At 46.5% G+C, this 16,416-nt stretch overlaps 1 protein-coding gene across 2 annotated transcripts in view; it reads right to left on the bottom strand.

Moving 5' to 3' along the window:
* NRIP1 (nuclear receptor interacting protein 1) overlaps positions 1-16,416 on the bottom strand; it is a 91,373-nt gene that overhangs the window by 26,662 nt on the left and 48,295 nt on the right. Inside the window, exon 1 of one of the 2 annotated variants that reach the window (XM_066599117.1) lies at positions 14,209-14,297. The exons of the other annotated variant lie outside the window; for it this stretch is intronic. The gene's annotated coding sequence lies outside the window, so the exon portion shown is untranslated. Of the gene's footprint in view, positions 1-14,208; positions 14,298-16,416 lie in introns of those variants that run through there. 2 annotated transcript variants of the gene reach the window in all.

The raw sequence follows: 16,416 nt of genomic DNA, 5'->3' as shown, positions 1-16,416 counted from the left end.
AGCTTGCTGAACCAGGTTGGATCAACTATCCCTGGCTTGGGTTTACCTCTGCAGCTGTATATATCGGTGGAAGTGAGAACAGAGGAGCCAGTAATGGTTGTAATACTTTATACACGAAAGTCCAAATTAGCCATTTGCATGGAAAAGTCCTTCTCCTCTTCTTACTTTGGCCAACAATCTGTTGGACCAAGCATCATGATGGCCACAAGGCATTGCTCCGGGGATATACTCCTTGATGCCCTTTCTGTCTCTCCCACCCAAAACACTTTGTTCCCCTCACTCCACTCTTCTCGCCTCCTCTTAAAGGCACACGACTCCATACATGTTCCATAGTACCAAACACGATAGAACATCATTTATACTCCCTCCACTTACCAAGTACAGGCCATACATAGTATAGACGTGGACAAGCTTCTAAGACTGAAATGCCTTAACCGAAAAGGAGGTAATTGGCTATATTACCCTCCCACCCCCACCCACCAAAAAAAAACTAACTTCTTATATTTCATAAATTTACAAATTCTCCATTCCAGTTCGCTCTGTTTACTTGTTAGAGAAACTTTGCAAATCACAGTCGCATTACTTCCTCAATAAATAGGTCAATGCATGGGTCAATTAGCCGTCTGTAATGCGAGTGACAGTTTGGCAAGTTGGACTGAAATAAGGAAGCAAAGCACAGAACTGGCGTTAGGAGAAAACTTTCCGCTTACAGCAAGAAGATCCTGGGAAATTTTGGCTGCATTGAGATACACAGACTATCATTTCCTCTTCCAGACAGCCAAGCTACATTCCCGGAGAGGCGGAACAATCGTAGACAGATGCGACCGTGAGGGGAAACCTGGGACCAGCCACTGAAGCTCATCATTATCTACCCATTAATGTACATGTACCTTAGGTGATCCAACACTAATGTATTATGGGATGGCATGAAGAACAATTCCCTAACCTAAAATATCTGCTAACATTCCCGATGGTAGACTGTGATAATTTTGGTAAGGAGGAAGCACCGATGAGCATTAATTACTGTAGCAGTACGTAAAACGACCGCCCCGACTGATCAAAATAGCAGACGTCTGTTCAAATGATTTTTCACAATGTCTGACAGATGGTTCCCTTGAGACAGATGTCAGATCGAGAGACTCAACAGTTTGTCCATTGTGATAACCGCTACTGTCCAAACGGCAAATGACTGATCACAAGAACTGTGAAAAATCACACCGGTCCGGAAGCTTTGACATATGATATGAAGAAGTGGACTGAATAAGGGTTAATCAACAAGTCGGACCCCCCTTGATGTCCCGTGTCCCCACATGAAACTGAATGAAACGTTGGTCGGCAAGCACACCGATGCTCCATTCACTGTCAATGAGATTGTCGGAGATAGCTGAGGGGCAAGCTGGGTATTTCCGTAAGGCCTACTGAAATGAATGGGGTGCTGACTGTATCTGCTCACCCAGCGCTCTATCCATTCTGATGTCACTGCAGAAAGTGACCCCTGCATTGACGGGCAGAAGTGGCCCAGAACCCCCGATAATGGGATTGGTGGGTTACAGTGGTGAGATCCCCATCGATCAACAGGCTAAGGGATTATTTGTATAGCGCCAACTTATTCCGCAGCACTTTCAAGTAATTTATTACCCCCCACCAAGCTGGGTACTCATTGTAAGCACAATCCACCATATACACAGCTAAATCCCAGGAAGGGTATCTGTTGTCATTGAAGAGACCCAACGAGTGTACAGGGACTCATTTTTAGTGTTCCATGGGAAAAATGTATGCAAATTAGCTCCCGTCGGTTAAAACAGAAACTCTTCCTGAAGGAACAGAGACCCATCTGTAGACAACTGTTTCGGGGTTGTTTATTGTCAGTAGAAGGCTGGATTCAGACGAACGTATATCGGTCTGGTTTTCACGCCCCGGCCGATATACGTCATTTCTCTCTGCAGGGGGGAGCCTGGAAGAGCCAGGAGCAGTGCACTGAGCTCTCACCCCCTCTCTGCCTCCTCTCCGCCCCTCTGCACTATTTGCAATGAGGAGAGGCGGGACTGGGGCGGGGCTAATTCGTGGACCCTAGCCCCGCCCCCACCCACCTCCTTTCATTGCAAATAGGGCAGAGGGGCGGAGAGGGGGTGAAATGGAGGCAGAGAGGGGGTGGGAGCTCAGTTCCTGCTCCTGGCTCTTCCATCCCCCCCACCCCCTGCAGATGAGGACACCGTATATCGGCTCGGCGTGAAAACCGAGCCGATATACGTTCGTCTGAATCCAGCCGAAGGCAGAGACATCCAGCCAACCAATACCTTAATCTGATAAGGGCCAAGAATGCCGAAACAGCCATCTACAGATGCGTCCCTGATCTTTTTGGAAGTCTCCAATTTGGCTGACATGAGCTAACTTGCATATGGGGTAAATCTAATTTGCTTGAAAGGTGAATAAGGTAACTTGGATTTCCCCATGTAATTCCATTATAGCCCCGATGTCTCGTTACTAATTTCTGGTCATTAAATATATGTAGGCCAACTATCCGGCCTTCCATTTTCAAGAAAATATACCCTCAGATTCAGTATCCGGTTAAAGGGGTTCTCCAGTTGTAAATTATTGATGACTTATCCTCTGGTCATCAATACCGGTAGTAGATTAGTGGGGGTTTATTGCCAGACACCCTGGCCAATCAACTGCACTCTGGGCCATTGCAATTGTGCACAGCATTGATTTTCTGCAGGAAGCAGACAGCTCCATTCTAACTGTAGTGACCAGGCTTGGTATTACAGACAAATGTCCCACTGAAATGAATAGCCTACAATACCAAGCCTGGCCACTGCAGTGGGAATGGAGCTGTCTGCTTCCTACAGAAATCAGATCTATGCACTAGCGCATCAGCCCAGTCAACAGCAGATCAATGGGGGTTCCTGGCAACGTATACTCAACAATTTATAACCGATTCTGAAAAAGGAGCCATCAATAATTTACACATGGACAACCCTCTTAATGGATGGCAGGGCATGGAGGCTACTAATAGAAAATTGAAAACCAGAACTAATGTCTTTGCCTCGATCAATTCTAAAGCTCTCCGTACACATTAGGGAAAAGACATCCCAAGCCACAGATTTCGACAGGACCGGACGACTACTGCCTCTATATGGGGAAGTCTCTAGACTCTCCACCAACATATGATGTCAGGGGGAAAAAAAGTATTAGACATGTTGAATTTCAATGCCTGATCCTTTTGTCCTCTCTGTAGATAAGCCACTGCCACAAGCTGTCTGGCAGCCAACTTCTTTTTGCCCTTGAAAAACATATGAACCCTCAGCCAAACTGAACATTCATAGGTGGGGGGGGGGGGGGGCAAGGAGAAGGAGCTGCCCACTGACAGCTATTGAAGATGTTTGGGTAACCTAAAGGGGTTGTAAACTATTGATAGACTATGTTCAGGATGAGCCATAAACAGTAGGTCACTGGATGGGATCCCCAATGATCAGCTGTTCTCTGGGCCAGTGTGCTCCTGCACTGAACTGATGTCTGCAGGAAGCAAGCAGCTCCGTTCCCACTGTTGTGGCCAGAGTTGGTATTACAAGTTCACCTTCACTTCAGTAGGAAGGGAGCTGTCTGCTTCATCAGCTCAATGTATGAGCTCAAAGAGCTTATCAAAAGGGAGTCCTGTGTTGTAGACCCCCATCGATCTACTATTGCCATTCTATCCTGTGGATAGGCCATCAGTAGTTTACAACTGCTCAACCACTTTGTATATGATAGTATGTATCTGTTGTCTTAGAAAGTTACATATCCGCTATATCAATGTCAGCAGGAAGTGGCAGGCAGTGGAACGGACAACTTGGTTCAGCTTGGAAAAATTTGGCCATGACAAAAAGGTGGCATGCGAAATGTATCTTGCAAGGCCTGCCATATGGAAACCATTTCAGTTGTGGCAAACATCAATCTAGCATCGGCATTCTCATTTTTATGTTAATTAACACTATGGTTGCAGCGCCAGTGTCAAGCAATTGAGATTCATTATAATAATTACTGCAGACACTCTAACGAATAAGGCAGGTAATGGGTACTGGCTTCTGGCTGCAATTCTACCCAGCCGCGGCCGACAATGGGAGCGCGATCGTGGGAACACACCCTAATAGTCAACACCCCCCCACCCACCGTCTGCTAATCAACATTGGGTGACTTGCCCCCATTTCTGCTTCACTGTGTTGAGATGCAGACAGATGTTCGCCCAATACCATACAGCAGGGCGTAAAATTTGGGATTCAAGTGTTGGGAGGTCTATTTGCTAGTAGTAATTACCTACATTAAGCCGATTCCCTATATATCTGGTATTCCGGCTGGTTTCCATCCAGCGTTTTAGTACACACTAATACAGAACCGATCCCATAGTCTTCTATTGGGCATATGGCATGCCCCCCTGCACCAGACAGAATGCTACGGATGCTGGACTCCTACTCAAAGTGCACCAAACTGTAATCAGCTGTGTCCAGTTCAGGTGTAAAACCAGGACGGAATGTGACGGCCCCCATTATAAATCAATGAGGTCTATTTGGCACCACTGTGACGGGTTCTTCACAGCTTGAATTCCGTTTTTCTGCTCCAATGATGAAATTCCTAATCTGAATTTGAACAAAGCCTCAAAGCTTCAGATCCATTTTCTTCTAAACTGAATAGGTCAGGATTTCTCTTAAAGGGAACACGTCATCGGAAAATGAATTCTTGTATAAACAGGTTTTTATATAAAAGATATTTTTAAGAATTTTTGGTGATTTTTTTTTCAATTTTCAATGTCATGATATATTTAAAGGGCCACTCTAGTGAAAATACATGTTTCCGTCCTGCCCGCTCACCTAAATTGCCTGCCACAATCTGGGGGTCTCCTCAGTAAATTGCAGCCTCCTGTCTAATGCTTATCAAATACCATTGCAATGGTGAGATTTTTTAGTTTTCACTTTCACATCACTCCCATGATACATCAGCACAGCATTAGCTAGAGGCTATACCATTTCTGCCTGCTAGGGGGTACAGTTTAATTATCAGTATCTTCTATATTCACCTAAATAAGCTACATACCATACGTATACAGTCAGGAGGATGAGCTGTGATCTCCTCTATTATAACTGTATGGTCAATCCAAGCATTAGAAACAGCACCGGAATCCCTCTTTTAGCAACCCCCCGCAAATTCAGCAGCAAATAGCATGCAATGGGAAAGCGCTCTTTCCTGCACGAGCGGAAATTAATTGCGACTTTCCACTTGTGGAGGAAAAATCGAAACAGGCTCTAGTTTTGAGTAGATTCCGCTCGGACACCTTCCCTTGAAGTCAATGGAAGGCGTCCGACCCGCAGCCCCTCTGCAATTAACATTGCGGAAAGGTCGCAGGATTTGCATCTTTGCCTAGCAACGGCGTGGGGAAATCTATACTGCGCATGTCAGATGGCTCTCCGTCCGGACCATCCACATGAGAGAAGAAAACAACAGGTATGCAGGGTCACCATATGGGATCCCGCATCTGGAATCCGCCCCTTTCATGTGCAGCCGGCCTAAATCTAAGAAGAAGGAGATTGGGAGTGTCAGTATTTGACACTGTCTATCACAGCACTGGCCCTTTAACAAAATCCTAAAATCCTGCAGTTCTCACACTGACCACTAGGCCTAATAATAGTCTGTCACTTCCTGTTCTGTAGAGAAAACTTCTCAGCCATCATCTTATTATCATTGCAGGCAGGATTACACTGAGAGGAGACACCTATATATAGTTAACACAGGACCTACCATTCACAATAGGTGATGTCACAGCTCACCTCCTCCCCTCTCTGCACTCTGCACACAAAGCCAAGTAATAGTTTGACACTTTCTGTTCTGTACAGAAAACTTCTTATCAGTCATCTCATTATCATCTCAGGCAGAATTATACTGAGAGGTGACCCCTATATATAGATAACACAGGATCCACCATTTACAATAGATGATCAAAGCTCACCTCCTCCACCTCCCTGCATAGAGAATGTCCATAACACTCAGCCCTAGAAGCTAATGGGTCCCCTCCAGCCTACTGTGTCTACGGCCCACAAGGCTGCTGTAAAGCATATCTCTGAATGCTCTTCATTGCAATTAGGTAAAATAGGCAAAAAAACCCAATTAGGCCATAGATTCCCTTTAAGTACGACTTGGTCTCGACAGACCAATGAATTATTGCCCAAGCCATTGATTCTTGGTAAAATTGGTGAAGTTCTCGATGGGTCTATGACCACCCTACAACATAAGGGACATCAAAGGGTAAGAAGAAAGTCTGCACAATTAAAGGCTCAGTTCTACAGTGGGTGAATATCCCTTTAAAGAATTGAAATCCTCTCCATCAACTACAAAGCTGTTTTGAAGCAGTTTAGCTTTGTTCTTTACATGTGTTCTAATTAAGTAAGAAATGACCTTGTCATCACATACAGCAGAAATCCTGGATTATGTCTTACAGCGGCAAAAAAAAAAAAAAAAAACACGCCAAAAAGAAAAAAAAAAAACGGAAAAAAAATAAAATAAGCACCTCGTTTACTGATGAGCGGAGAAGTTTTGGTTGGCTGGATGCTGTAGCAGTTTCACTGCATAATTTTGTGTGTGCTGAATGTCACAGGGCGGGTTAGATTGACCTTGAGATGCATCAGCAACACAGCAAGGGTCGAGATGCCTGCAGGCGTCCTTGTACTGGATTTACAAGACAAAAACCTTCAAACTGGCTGAAGGACATCTTAAATCTCTTCAAAGGTTTTCTGAACTAATCTGGGCTGCTCTTAGCCGGATCTGTGCCAGTATGAAAGGCAAAATGAAAAACAAGGTCTTTGACGGGCATGTGGTCTCCTCTTAACCCTTTGAGGCCATCGTGATACTCATTTTACAAAAATATCGATCGCAGCGGTGCGTAGCGACGCAACAAGCGGACCTGGTATATCCTCATGGGTATTAGATTACAGGACAGCACAGCTGTTTATTTATGCACCCAACTGCAACGTGCCGCAACGTTTGCCATTCTGTTGGTTGGACCAATAGGGTATCATCAATGTAGATGTTATCAGTAATGTTAGTGAGAAATAAAAGACATAAAAAGGTACAGAATATCATTAAGAAGGCAAATAAAATGCATTGCGCCTCATGCTCCAAAGATATACGGCCTGATTGGTTCCATGCAACCTTTGCGGTTACATAAGGTGCCAACCTTATGTTTATAGGGGGGCACTAGATGTGTGTAGACTGCCCCTTAGGCCAACCCGATGATCTTCCTTTGTGAATCAGCATCTTCTGGAGCTACATGAATCATCCTCCTCCCGGCTCTATTTCCTTCCCTATGGTGTTCTGAGTCAGCCCATCAGTGCCTTTGCAATACAACGGTTTAGTTCTGCTAATGTATTTGTGTTATGAGCTTGCTTCTGGTATTGTAACTACGTGCTGAGCCTGGTTCTAGTGCTGTATTTATGTTAGGACTTTGGATAGGGGTCTGTATCTATGTTATGAGCTTGTTTCTGGTATTGGATCTATGCAGTGAGGTTGGTTCATGCTGTATTTATGTTACGAGCTTGGCTCTGGCGTAGTAGCTATTCACTGCACTGTTTTGATGTGCGTATAAGGCTTTATTCCCACGAGCGTATATTGGCCGCGTTTTCACGTCCGCCCGATATACGCTACCCATCTGATGCATTGGATTCCAATGCATCAGTGCAGATGGCCGTTTTTGCGGTGTGCATTCCAGTCTGTTTTTACGCAGGCCAGAAATGATAGTTCTGGAAGTATCTTCTGGATGGAATACGGTGGCCGTGACGGTCGCGTAGACTCCTATGGGAGCTGCCGGAAAAGGGAGGTGGGAGGGAATTTAGCAGCATCTCTGCTGAACTCCCTCCCCCCTTTCCTCTTCCTCTCCACCCCTTGCCGGCTATTGGCAAAGGGAAGGGGTGGAACAGGAGATTCGCATACTAGCTCCTGCCTTGTCTGGCCTCTCCCATTACCGTCAGCCGGCAAGGGGCGGAATGGGAGTCTAGTAGAGCTAAACTCTCTCCCTCCACCCAACATTATCCCGGGCTCAGTGCATACACGCCGCACTCAGCCGTCTGAACGGTCACAACTGCCTCCTGTTCACATGCGATTTTCGGTCGCGCTGTGACCGTGACATGGCCGACCGAAAATCGCAGCGCCTGTGTGAAAGAGCCCTAACCTTGTAACATAGTATATTAGGTCGGAAAAAAGACATATATCATCTAGTTCAGGCTATTAACCCCCAATGTTGATCCAGAGGAAGGCAAAAAACCCCAATGAGATAGAAGCCAATTTTCCTTATTTTAGGGGGGGGGGGGGGATCTATTTCCTGACTCCAATCTGGTAATCAGAATAATCCCCGGATCACCGACCCTTCTGCGTAATCAGTGACATACCATGCAATATTGTATCGCTCAAGAACATCGTCCGGGCCCTTCTTGCTGCCATCTTCCGGAATACTGGTAACCTGTCCATCATTGCAATATATGCCATACTTGTTCTTATGACGGGAGGGGGGCAAAAAAATATTCCACATAGGCCCCCTGCACACGGGCGGAAATTCTTACAAAACGCAATCCTATGCAGACGGCCGCGATTAGTCCGCGTGAAATCACACGCGAAAAACAAATCGCGGCATGTTCTATTTCTGTATGGGTCTTGCAGAGGCCCGCACAGAAATGCCACTCTCGGGCCGCCGGCTCTGCTCTGCACATGCATCGGCTGGGCGGCAGCCGGCACATCAAAGAGCTGGAGCCGCGGGAGCAGGCGAGTGCAGCGCTGGTCCCTGCAGGGGCTCGGGTCGGGTCCCGCTGCGAGAATTGATAAAGTGAAATCACACATGGACATGATTTTTCAGAAGTCGTTTAAAAAAAAATAAAAAATAAAAAAAATAAAAATTTGATGAAAGAAGTTAACAGATTAAAAAAAAAAGTGACCCATTTTCGGTAAATGAAGAATAAACCGTCCTCAGCTCCTTGATTGCACCAGCAATCCAGCGCTTACTCTCCACAGTCCCAGCGGGCGGTATGTGATCACTGCAACTAATGAGCAGCTGCGCCGGTCATTAACTGCACCACTGCTCACTGATGGGAGCCATGACATCAGGAGTACGTCACATGACCACAGCGGCCTCCGATTGGCTGCAGCAGTGACTAGAGGTACGAAATCTCACTGATGCCTCCATGGAAACGGAGACCTGCGGGGGACTGAAGGTGGTGGGCAAATGCAACCGTGACTCTGTTCAATCTCCACATCACTGTGGGTGGGTGCAGTGAGCCTGCACTGATGAGATAAGGGGACATGGGAAATCCCTTTCTGGCGATCAGTAGGGGTCTCAGTGGTGAGATCGTCACCGATCAGACTTTTATCATTTATCCTATGGCTAGGTGTTAAGAGTTGGTTGTGGCACAACCCCTTTAAAGGGTCTCTCTCGAAGACGATCCCATAGTGGCACTGCCAGCTCAGAGTACCTACAATGCAGGCTTAGGGTATGTTCAGATGATGAAATCCAGGGTGGATTTTTTTGTGTGAATTAGGATTCTAAATCCGACCTAGAAATATGTTTGTGAGGTACCGAGTTGTACTTTTGTCTGCATTAGATCCGGATTTAGTCCTTTTGAATGGGCACATCTATGTGCTGTAACATGGAAGCATTTAGAGCTAATAATGTAAGCCTAACAGGAAAACTAACCCTAACCCTCCAGGCCAGCCAAAAATCAATACAGACGCTGCTAGGACCTTCAAGAATTCAGACAATCAGGAGCTAGGGGTGTGGCAAGGGCGTTCCTCCATGAAAACCCAGTCAGACCCCTAGCACTTCTGTGGGCGTCAAGGTACAACAGTACCACTAGTGGGTCCCAAGGGCCCCCTCACTACTAACATACCTGGGCTTCTCTCCAGGGGCAAGTTTTTTATCCTCTTTTACTACTTATGACCTGAAGCGAATGTAATAAATAATGACGTAAAAGTTTTCTTAAGACTGCACTTCCCTGTTTGGAAGACTCCCATGAACTTACAAATGAATGACAACATGTTGCTTTTTTCCTATCACTGCAGAAAGCCCCTGAGTGGTCGTCTTTCGGAAATCCCTCAGCGTGTAACGTGCCCTTGGCCTATAAAAAGGCTCTCAGAGGCTCCTTGTGTGTAGTAGACTGCGTGTGTAACCCTGCTATATGTGCTACAAGGCTTATTGAATGTTTAGATTGAATAACCCTTAAACTCTTAATTGTCCTCACTGCTCCTTTAAAGCGGTAACAGCCTGTAACTTTCAGCAGTCCTTTCCAGCTCTTAGAGGGGCGCTAACTCCTCCTAAAATATAGTGTCTGATACATAAAATGTATATGTGCACATATTTTTGTGGGCGGACCATGGCCGGTTGCCATGCAGAGTAGCTGCACAGGAAGTGGAGAGGGGGGTAAGCTAAACTTTTGCACCCAGGCCCATGAGCCTTTAAAGTGGATACTCAGGGAAACTGGAGGATATTTTTTGCCTCCACTACAAAAATCAACAAAAAGGTAATTGTTATTTAAGCAATTTCCTGCTCTAAAAAGCGTAGACTGGTACCATTTATGAGCGCAGACTCTGGGGACGAATTACTCTTGTCATCTTCTAGGACTCTACTCCGTTTTTATGACTTTAGCGAGTAAAAAAAAAAATTTTCTTCATTAATTGAAATGTGAACCGGGATTGTGGAAGGAATTATTATTTTGACCTTAAGGAATTCACCTTTAAATCTTCCGGCTGGGCTAATATTGACTCGGATTGCATCAAACAGATGGAAATAATAGGCCCGGGCGAGTATAGAAGGACTAGGTTCCTAGAGCAGGAAGCTGATGGTATCGCTCACGTCTAGCATCAGTAGCAGCCGGTTATATTTGGTCAGAGCGGGAGGATTCCAGCTAGTAAAGCTCACGATGACAATACCCCCAAGCATCTTTAGCGCATAGGTCACAGATGTCCTTGGGGGAAGACAGCAGAGGTGAAAGAGAGACCGATAATGCCTTACAGAGTGATCGGATTCACTCACCATGCATCATACTATCTATTTTGAACACCTCTGCATAGTTAGAAGGAAGTAACACCCAACAGCGAGGAGCAAAAAAAAAAAGGGCACGAGTCAGCATAGCGGCGTGCAAAAGTCAAATAGATGACATGGAACAGACCCTTAAAGGGGGATTCCAGACATTTATCCCCTTACAGTATTGATGGCCTAATCTTAGGATAGGTCAAAAGTTGATCGGCAGGGGGCCTACTATTGGGACCCCCAGCGATCAGCCGATCTCAGCCCCTGTACTCACTGCAGAGGGCTTGATGTTAACATCTCCGTCCGCGTTGGGGTCAGAGCCAGAAGTACAATAGAAGGTATAGCGCCCAATGAAATCAGTACTTACATCCAGCTGAGATTAGCTGATCGCTGGGGGTCCGAACAGTAGACCCCTGCCGATCAACTATTGATGACCTATCTTCGGAGAGGTCAGCAATATTGCAAGGGATTAAATGCCCAGAATACCACTTTAATGTTTTGTATTACAATGAAACATTGAAGGTGTTTTACCAGATTTTGATATTGATGGCCTAGTCTTAGAGAAGGGCATATCCAGTCAGTAGCGGCACCACCATGATTAGAGGTCATGGCGCTAGATCAAGCGCCACATCTCCTTCATTGTTTACCCAGCACAGCGCCATTCATTTTGTAGTGGCTGTGCCTGGTATTGCAACCTTTCTTTAAAATACTCTACTAAAGCGATCTGAGTTAAAGTGACCCTTCACTTTTGGGACAAAATTGCCAATTCCAGTTCTGTTTTCATCCATACACGATTGCCAGACTACCTAATCTCCACAATGTATTGATAGTGTTGGTCTCCCAATGCATACAACTGCATAGAATCAAGAGAGCTGTGCACAGCGAGCATTAGATAGTTAAAAAATGACAGCGACCATCTTGGACAGCCAACTACGGGGCCAAGGACTGGTGGATCGGAGGGACAGCAGACAAGAACAGCTACAGACAATATGCCTCCCACCCTCTCTGGTTTCAGGATAAAAGTTTGTTCTAAGACCAAAGAGTCACTTTGAAGGGGCTGTCCAATGAAATGAGGTTATGCCCTATCTGATCAGTGGGGTCCAACCACTGGGACTTCCAACAACCAGCTGAACAGGAGTCTTGAAGGTCCCCGAAGGAATGGCACAATGGTCACATATATGTACCACCACTCCATTCACTGCAATGAGACTGCCGGTTGCATGACTATGGCTCAATTCTCTCAGGGATCTTCAGGATTCCCATCATCTCAGTGACTGATCAAATAGTTATCCCCTATCCTGTGGACAGTGGATGACTTAATTTCATGGGGAACCCCTTTAATACTGGGGTCAATCCTCATTCAGGATCTCTATCAGTTAGCTAAAGTGTAGCAAGGCTACAAAAAGGGGCATCTTTCTCTTTGCACCACCAGAACATTTAGAATTACACAAACCACCCACTAACTACAATGGGCACCATGTAATACTTCATATTCCCTGTGGAGGTGCTGCAGAGGAATTTAACACTTCCAGACAGTTCTCCCAACAGCAAGAAATCATGCGATCAACAGATTTCAAGGGATCCTTTTAACCAAAAGGAATGTTCTTAAAATGTTTTTTCATGAGTAAAACATTCTTTGATTGGTGGAGTTTCCAATTCCAGAGATCTGCAGATCACCAAAACCTGAGAGCATCGTGGCTTGTTTCACCAAGCACAGCGACTCACCTGTAAGTGTATATTCACACGGCAGATTGCAATGCGAAACTTTTCAAGCAGAATCTGTCTATTCTAACACGGTGTTATGTGTGCTGCTGAGACATGTTGTACTACTGTGCTTCCAGCACTACAGCACTCTCAGGGTTAATGATTGAGCTGGCTGGGTGTGGTACTTCCTGCTAGCCAATCTCCTAGGTCTGTGCTCACATATAAACCCAGCTCTCTGTCTGGTGTTCAGGGTGAGCAGTTATGAATCCTTGTCTGTTGAAGTTTGCTGTGTGATCTGTGTCTTGCTAGTTCATGTCCGTTTGTTCGTTTATTTTCTGTCAGTTTTGTGTCAGTTTTGCTGTGTGATCTGCTATCTGTGTCCTGTCCTGTTGCAGTGTTCTGTGTGAACTGTGTCCGGTGGCACTGGACTCCTGGTTAGTGTAGGGACTAGCAGTATAGCCAGGAGCTGTGAAGTGGCCCGCTAGCTTTCATGTTTTGTACAAAATGTCAACTAATACCTGGTATTTATATTCAGCTTCCTATCTATTACTAGTGGTTACATTTTGGCTGTTGTATGCTGTGTATTCTGGCTCCGAGTCCTGTTGTTCAGTCCCTGTCATTGGCGTGTGAATGTGTCCTGTTCTGGTGCGTGGCTCCTAGGTCAGCTAGGGCCCAGATCCGAAGACCGCTGGGTTGCCCTTATTGGGGCAATGTCCCCGCTTAGGTAGGGCCAGGTCAACCTCCGGGTAGCACAGGGCCAGTTTGCCAGAAACCCGTGTGCATACACAGTCGCTCTTGGTCACGATTGTAAGGGCCCCACACGGTTTGTGCTACGGATCCGCATGCACTCCTGGTACTGTCCGTGACCAAAATCCACATGTGGAAATTCTGTTATGTTTCTTCAAGGATTCGTGGCAACAAATTACATCACCTCTTCTTGTGGATCCGTGCGAAAACGCAATGGAAATTCCACATACGGATTTTGGTCCCCCGTTAGGACTTAATCTGTGCTCGGATCCACAGCAAATCCTGCAGCCGATTAGTTGTGGATTTCTGCTGCAGTTTTACATGCGGTTTTCCTGTGAAAAGTTTGCGGCAGAATCTGTACCCATTTTCACGTGCAGCGTCTTTTGTGTGCGTCTGCACCACAATACGTGTCAAAATCAGCAGAGTTTGGTGCGGATTTTGATGCGGTTTTCGTCGTGGATCCGCAACAGATTTCACCCTTTTAATTGAAGGGGGAATTCTGCTGCAGACTAGCGGCAAAAACCACATCAAAATCCGCGCCAATGGTTTTTGACGCAGACTTGCTGAGAATTTTCAGCTGCGGAAAATCCACACTAGTTCTGCTACGTGTGATCGCACCCTAAACGCAACTGTGCTTGGTACGGCAGCCATGTTCATGTGAATGCAGGTACACTGCAATACCAGACACAGAAATACCTAGCCATACTGTAGGGACTTTTCACCTGATCCGTGGGTATCGCCAGAGACAGCTTGTTCTAAGGACAGATCAGCAGTGTTTTAGTCCTGGAAAACCCCTTTATGAATTCTGTAAAACCACAAGCAATCATACAGTCATCGCCGTCCTATGTGCGGTGTCAAAACCGTCCTGAAAGTCAGCGACTGACCGAAATAGAAAGAAGTACGACTTCAGAACTGACGGCGCGCTTCTTTCACCTCTCCGCAGGTAATTACTCAGATGACGGGTCGCTTCCTTTCACACTACAGTAGTAGTATCTAACACAGCAACAAGCTTACACGAAAAGATAGGAAAGTCAGTCATATGTCCCCAATTCATGCAGCGGAGCGGTGCAGAGGGGTGCGGAGGGTATGAGGAAACAACGAACTAAACCTCATCGATAACCTGCTTAGTATCTTCCCTCTTATTATCCAGGAGTTCTAGATTGCGGTCATTCAGCTTCTTTCTGTAGGGCGGACAGTCCGTACGCTGCGGAATACTCTGCTGCCAAAATCTACATGTAAGACTTAGGAGTCTGGATATTTGCTGCGGAATCCATGGCAGGCGTCCGCAGCACTTGCAAGTGGAGGAAAGAAAAAAAAATCGCAGCATGCTCCATTTTTCTGCGGATTCCGCGCAGACGATTTTCATTGAAGTCAATGGAACCTGCCTGATCCGTGGCCCTTCCAATGTAATAGCGGAATGAAACTGAAAGCCAGCAGGTACGCGCGGGCGCCGCTGCTGGTAGGGCCGGATTCTGCATTAGGCCAGTCTCAGGCAACTGAGTGACAGCGTGAGGAATACAAACACACACAAAAAAGTGGTACTGCGCGTGACTATCTGTGGGCATACGCGGTCGTGTGAGCCCGGCCTTACTGATTTTGACACGGATTCTGCCATTCTTAATCCCTATAGACCTGCGGATTGCGGTATACGTTTTTCAGCACGGAGGAATATTCCATCCCAAACGGGCAGAGTTTTTGCAATCAGTTTCTTTAGTCTTTGCAATGTAACAAGTTGTAACAAATAACCAACTCAGCTCTGCTACATCATAAGAAAAAAAAACCCACAGATGTGAAATCCCGATCTTGTTTTCTGCAACATTCCTGGTACTTAGCGATACAAAGTTCAACCTGTTTGTCAGCCGCGGAAACAGGTTTTCATCCAAGTCATACGAAAAACAAGGAATAGCGACAAATCTGAGAGACGCCCCAAAAGAAGCGATCGCCGAGGTCCAATCTAATCTACGTTAGACTGTATTAATCGGCGCCGGGCTGTCACAAACAAACTGCTGTTGAGGTACAAACTTAGAAAGTGGTTGTTATTAGGAATCCGTGAAGCCCAGGAGGACGCGGCACCCAACCGCTCCGGCTAAAAATAACTCCGCCAATGTAAACAGCGGGCGAGGAAATGAGCGCCACGAACACGTGAGAACGCCCACACTGAGCTCACCCCCCCCAGGGGCAGATTCATTTCCTGGAATGTCTTAGTTACCAGAATTAAAGTAGCGCTCCGGGGTTCGAAGAAACTTCTAACATGTCGTAAAGAAATAGCGGGTCTTCGGCGCCGCAAAGGGCTCCCTTAAAGGGGTCGTCCAGGGAGCCTAAATACTTACACAGACCCGCGGAGTCTGAACCTCCACTTCCAGCCCAATTCTGGGTCACATGGTATAGCGCCTTTCTCTGTGCCTGTGATATCATCAAGGGGCCGGCTGCTCAAATCATCTTAACTAGAGATGAGCGAACGTGCTCGGCCACGCCTCTTTTTCGCCCGAATACCGCGATTTCCGAGTACTTCCGTACTCGGGCGAAAAAATTCGGGGGGCGCCGTGGCGGCACGGGGGGTAGCAGTGGGGAGTGGGGGGGAGAGGGAGAGAGAGAGGGCTCCCCCCTGTTCCCCGCTGCTACCCCCCGCACCACCACGCCTCTCCCCGCCCCCCGGCGCCCCCCGAATCTTTTCACTCGAGTACTGAAGTACTCGAAAATGGCGGTACTCGGGTGCGTAAGTACTCGAAACGAGTACGTTCGCTCATCTCTAATCTTAACCCCTTAGTGACTGCCAATACGCCCTTTTACTGACCCCACTAATGGGCTTTAAACCTGCACATACATCTTTTTAAGGTGGTGGCTTGATTGACTACTGACAGCCAGGCTCCTGCTCTTACTGTCAAGAGGGAGAAACCTCAGACTCTGACAGTTTAACCCCTTACATACCA

Source organism: Eleutherodactylus coqui, chromosome 4, assembly GCF_035609145.1.
Source record: "Eleutherodactylus coqui strain aEleCoq1 chromosome 4, aEleCoq1.hap1, whole genome shotgun sequence".
Classification (NCBI taxonomy): Eukaryota; Metazoa; Chordata; class Amphibia; order Anura; family Eleutherodactylidae; genus Eleutherodactylus; species Eleutherodactylus coqui.
Note: the sequence above shows the minus strand (reverse complement) of the source record. Positions and strands in the feature narration are given on the sequence as shown.